The sequence below is a fragment of the Pterocles gutturalis genome, unplaced genomic scaffold (genome assembly GCF_000699245.1).
Source record: "Pterocles gutturalis isolate BGI_N339 unplaced genomic scaffold, ASM69924v1 scaffold43446, whole genome shotgun sequence".
Classification (NCBI taxonomy): Eukaryota; Metazoa; Chordata; class Aves; order Pterocliformes; family Pteroclidae; genus Pterocles; species Pterocles gutturalis.
The window spans coordinates 61,731-67,975 of record NW_010104963.1 but is presented as its reverse complement, the minus strand read 5'-3'; positions in this window follow the sequence as shown (position 1 = coordinate 67,975).

Below are 6,245 nucleotides of genomic sequence, written 5' to 3'. Positions count from 1 at the left end.
TCATGTATAAGTGGACACTTCCAGTACCTCAGTTCTTAAAGGTCTATTTTACCTCATCTGTTTCTTTGTAGATGTGCCAGGCTTTGGTGTCATCAGTTTCTAACACTGCAGGCATTCTTTATTCAGATTTTTGCTGAAGGAAATCTTTGCTGACAAACCACTCATCTTCTGTACAATCCTATAATTTAACAATGCTAAATCCAGGTCACAGTTAACCTCCTTACTCTTTTCCAGTGGGTGGCTTCTTATTTTGATAGTGCTTTCTACTAACCTGTTGTACTCAGTATGAATTTGGACTAGCAAGAAAATGTCTCACACTGTGCTTCACCACAGACTGCTTAAACTCAGATCCACTGAACAGCAGTGCTGTGTTAGCCATTAACTATGCCAAGTGACTAGATCTACCAAAAATGGATATGATCACCTTTACGACTCTCTAGTAAGGCTGTCTCTGAAATAAATACCTCTTTTCTCCAACGTAAAGAAATTTATGCCAGACTGCATCAGCTGACCAACTGTTCCCATGCCATGGGAGTTTTCACTTGACTGGCCTATGCTTTCAGTATATGTGACAAGCCTTAACAGGTTCCCTTTCCCTTGGAAGATATCCTCTTACTCTTTTTCAATTGTTTTGATCTTCTGCCTCTTTGGTGAGTTACCTCTTTAATGAGATGAAGGGAGTGGCATGTTTTTATTCGTGGATAATTTTTTCCCTTGGTGTGATTATAAATTGTACTTCTTCCAATTTTCTAATTGTCCATGAGTTTAGTCACGACTCTAATAGGAATTAGCTCACCACAGTAAGTCCTGAGCTTTACCTCTTTATGGTCAATTGCCTATGGTTTTACTTTCCATGCTAACATGCCCATTCCTGGCAACACTTCAGCTTGCACCAGCATCCACATTCAAGACACGAGTGTTTCATTTGCTTTCAAGATGAGAATGCTTTAGTCCTCTGCAGCACTGCTCACCGGTCCCATGAAGAGTCATCTGAGGACATGGTGCTATTGTCTTATTTGTCCATGCTGGGGAAGCTCTTGGAAAGTGATAGAAATTACTGTGGTTCTTGAAGGTTTTTCCAAATACCAGCCATTGTCCTGACTTGTGTTGTTCATAGATCTGTGTGCTGCTTTATGAGGATGGCAGCTCCAAGCTCAATGCACCGTTCTGCTGCCAGTCTCTTCTCTTGTAACAGCTTACATCCTCTGTGGCAATCTAGCACTGCCTGTCTTACGTAGGTTTTAGTCTGAACTAGGTAACTTCACTTGGCTGGCAAATTTTAACTGCATTTCCAAAAAATAACTCTGACTGCTTTGTCTCAGGTTCTAGCCATGTTTGCTCTCTCCCTAGAGACTCAGCTCCTCAAAATCAAGGAGCTTGGCTCTTCAACACCCTGACAACCACAAACTCTGCTGCGTTTTTGCCTGGTTATTGTAATGTTTAATAACATATGGTTCACATGTTTCATTTTTATGTGGAAGCCAGTATTCTTCAAATTCCTGTGATACAGCATCCTGGTGAGCCTCAGATATCAGGCTTCATTCAAAACTACTAGAAGCATCCAGTACTTCAGCACCAGCTGTTGTCAAAAATAAAGTCACCTCCAACTGTTGTAAAAGCATCCAGCTGAAGAGTCAGTTAGCATCATTTCCCACAGAGGGCCACAAACTAGCAGTGGAGGCCAGAACAACACAGGGTGTCCACGTGCCTGCACACAATCCCCGCAGACCACTGCCTAGCACCTTAGAGCAAACCAGGCTCCTCCTTTTCCTTGGCCCATTGTATCTGCTGATAGACAACAAAGCCCTTTATCCTGTTACCCTCCATGCTTCCAGAGAAAACCAGCTCCCACAAGGTGAGCTTTCAGTGATTCCACTCTTCCAGTCAAAGCATTTTCTTGGCTTTTTTTAACCTACGGGCACCAGTGTGTTGCTCAAAATCAATTTCATTCAAGGGCTAGGATTCACCTAACCAAAGACATGTATCCTGTAGATGTGTATTATGAAGATGTGTATATTTGACCTGCTCACCAGCACTGTCTCTGGCATCAATCGGGAGAAAAACAGACATTACTGGGGAGGAACTAGTCTCAGCCTGAAGTACGTGTCACAGATAGTTCAGACAAATCAAGCTCTGAAACCCCCAATTGCTCTCCACTGATTGTAAAGTTTGTCCAGATCAGCCGCTACAGGTGTAAAAATGAGATACATAGATGTCTAATGTTAGGTGAAAAACGGAGTCACATTCAGTCTCTCATTCCCAACACTTCAGCAACAAGTAACATAAACCTGAACACAGGAGTGGGATCAATCCTGGCATGCTGTATGCAGGGCACAGCCTTTCTGAAAGCCACTGCTCCCCACCTTCTGAATGACATCTACTCCCCAAAATGAGGTACTACCGTGGAAGCCTATAGGCACAATGAAAATGTTAAAATGGGGCACTGGCCTTCATTTTATAAGGTCTTCAAGCTTTGTTCATGGAAGAAAAGCAGAGTGCAAGAGGAGCAGTTTGTCCTGGAAAGGATGCAGTGGCTGGAAGTTTGCAGCCATCAGGTTCTCGTTTGCCAAGTTTCTGCCTCAAAGTGCAATCTTAGACCTGACTCTAGGTGCATCAAATATTACTGGCATTTTCCTGACATTCCTCACATACAAAAAAGTGCATAAAATCTCCCCAGTGAAAATCAAAGCGGAATTTTTGTTGTACTGGTAGCAATGTCACAGGAAGAGAGAGCTGTGCCTTTTCAGCTCTGTAGACAAAAGCCAGGGGTCTGCCAAATTTTCTTGTTTCATGGAAAGAGTTGCAGAACAGATGCCAAGATAGTAAAGGCTGATCTACATACAAAACATGCAATGGGCAGACTTGCAGTTATTCAGCATGTGCCCTAGGCTGACCAGGAGCTCCATAAGCCTTCTAGCACAGCACCAAGCTCCGGATGATATATTCTCATCAGCAGGGGTAGTTGCCTCAGGCTCAGAACTGTGTTGTCAGGGGTAGTGATGTTACTGTGATCTGGGAGGGGTGTAGCGTGCAGACACACGGCCGTGCTTGCATCATGCATTGCAAGAATGGTTACCATAAGAGCTGTTGCCTTTTGACCTTCCCCATGAATCTGTGCTGACCAGGGCTACGTGGCCCTCAGCTGGTATGCAGCCCCTGCTGAATAATCTCTTGTTTGCTTGTGAACACCATCCCCATTGATCAGTTTCCAGCTGGCTTATATTGATTTAGCTTAATTCAATGCAAGTGTTTTGCATGTAGAAAAGGCTTCATGAATGTTCCCATGAGGTTTAAATCAGTTCCTCTCTCTCCCTTGCTCTTTAAATCCTATTGTCACTCATGTGTAGCTTTCCTACACTTAGTACATGCCTATTCCTGGGGGGAGCAATTGCCAGGGGCTTAATTTTAGAGAGGAATGCTCACCCTGCTGTCTGGGAATGAAGCCTTGCGTAGCCAACTTAAAAGAATAGACAGATTTGTTGTTGAGTTTAAAAGACATCTCCTTGACTGGGATTTGCTGTTGTATCTCTCTTGCTCTCATCTTCCCTTTCAGCACACGGGAGGGCTCAGGTGCTTTCCAGACTCGTTCCGTCTTTGGACCCTTTCAAATGCACATATTAGGTGCTAGCAAATTCTCAGGTATGCATCTTGCCCACTGAACATCACTGAGCTGACTGATGATGTGGTGGATTTGACAGGATCTGTGCTTAAAGGATCCGTCATTTGGTTCTTGAGTTTACACAGAGCCCTGGCACTAAGACAGCACAGACCTAAAAGAAGGGTTATTTTTAATTCTAATAAATTAGTGCAGAAGGATAGAGTTCTTTGCCTTCTTTCTTCACTTCACATCACAATTTTAGTCCTGACGAAGGACTTCACACCAAATATAATAAAGGGATGAACTATTTTTCCTGTGTGCCTGTTGTTTTCCTGACAGACATATGTGTTTGTTTATTTTTAGATTATAAAATGCAATTATCATGTTCTCTGAAGTACACATGTAAAATTAAAAACATGTTGAGTCAACTTGCTGCTTAGTTTATGTTAATTAAACTATTCAATGGGAAGGATGTTCCTGGTTACGTTGCTTCAGTGGGATCTGGATTTTATTCTTGGCTCTGCCACAGATTGACAGTTTGATTCATGGCAAGTCACTTATCTCCCAGTGTTTCAGTTCTTCATTCCCAAAATGAAGATAATTCTCCTTCATCTTGTCTGTTTTGACTGTAAATTCTTGAAGCAGGGTTTATTTTGCTCAGCATTCAGCATATAATTGTATATATTGATAATAGGTCATCTTGTCTCCAAGAAAAAAACATTTCTGCAAGTCTTTCCCAATGCACAGATTTGCAAACAAATATACTTTCCACCACTCCCAGATAGGCAATAAGTCAGAGGTCTGTCAGATCATGCTCAAAACTGAGTTTTCATCAGTGGAAATATGCTGATCTCAGGTTTCCAAACCCTGGGCTTTTATTTTGGAAGTCAAGAACTCATCTTCAAGAAGAGCTTAGTTCTTTCATTGCATCCTTAAACTTCATCTAAGCTAAAGGAGTGTGTGAAATCTCATCAGGAGTTTTACTACAGATCAGGTCCAGGCCTGTGGGTTAGGTAAGACAGAAACTCTAGCTTGAGCACACTTGGCCAGCACGCCTGGGAAAACTCAGTGTTGTGTGAGTGGCTGAAGGACCTGCTTCGCTGTGACTGTTTCTCACATCTCCATCTGTCAAATAATCAGTCTCAGAATAGGCTACACTGGGCTAGCAGGATCTACCCCTGATTAGCCTGGTAACTACTTAGGAGCAGTGATGATTTTCTATCACAACTTGATGTATGCTCATTTGTGCTGACCATCTTCCCACTACACCCGCGCACGTCTGCTTTCCTGTTTATTCACCCGTAGTGTTTTGCCTGGATGTTTGCCTTGTGGTTTTGTATAATGCTTAGTACACCGAGGACCTCAGCCCTAAGCTGGCAGTGCTGGAGTAGCAGTTACCAGAGGAGGTGCTCTCTGTTTCCAGACAGTGCTGGCTTTAGCTGAATCATTTTCTCAAACCGATCAGCTCTATTGAACCCTAGATCTAAGCCCTTATTTCTCAAAATCTGGGAACTCGGGATATATTTGCAGTAAAGAGGGTGAGCAACAGCTAATGCATGATGGAATTACTCTGTTACTTTACTACCTGACAGCACTCAGAGTGCTTTTCGATGTCATCTGCGGTCAGTATAAGCCCCTCCTTATAAAAGACGATGGTATCTGTGGGGCTTCCTACCTTCCTGCTGCCTGTGTCTGCCCCAGAGCAGTGCAAAGGCCAGGTCAGCCCTACAATTTTTCTACCTGCACAAAGTCCCAACGCAGGCACACTTCTATCAGCCTAGAACTCCTTTCTTCACTTGACATACATAGTACCATCCTTTGCAAATGTAACTGAGACACATCTAACATGAGGTTCACTATGTGAGCTCAGGGTGCCAATCCTTTGACTGCCCGGCCAGGTGGGCTTGGGCTGTTATGTCCCAGAACAGGAAGAGTCCCAGCCTTGCACTACTGCAACACACATGCCAGCTTTGGGCCCCATACTCCAAATGGACTTCCACTAAATGACACAGTTCCCATAGCCAGCCTGGCAGCAAGGCCCACAGCCCAAGGAGGATCCAAAGGGCTGAAGTACCCATTCCCTGCTGGCTTGTCTGATCATGTTCACAGAGAGGAATTGGCGAGGACAGCAGTAGCACTAATGTCATCTGGAGACAGGATAAACCCCACTCATTATAAAAGTTCTGTGCAGTTTAAATCTGCCCTGCTCATTGCTGGATGAATTTGCCCAACAGCATTGTAAGCTGCATGATGCAACTCACCCTGCTCATGAACAGCATGGTCATGAAGTAGACCTCTCTTGCTGGCTATTCCTTAGGAAAAAAGTTCTGGCCAGCTGACACTCCCAAGACAGATCAGACTAATGAGCCTGAAATAGAGGTCACTGAAGTTCAGAGTTTGTTCATTTTTCACCTGGGTATTTAGTGCTTCACATCTCTGGTTTCCATCAATAAGCTGTAAGCAAAGGAGGGCAGTAGGAACCAAAGATCAGGATATCCATGGGCACCTGCATCCCATAACATTCACGCTGAACTAAAGCAAACAGCCTCTGCTTCACCCCATTTAGCCAGCTCACTTGCAGTTCACACCTATCCCATACAGCCATTTGCGTTTTCATTTCTTCCTCACGATTCACTGAAAAATTCTC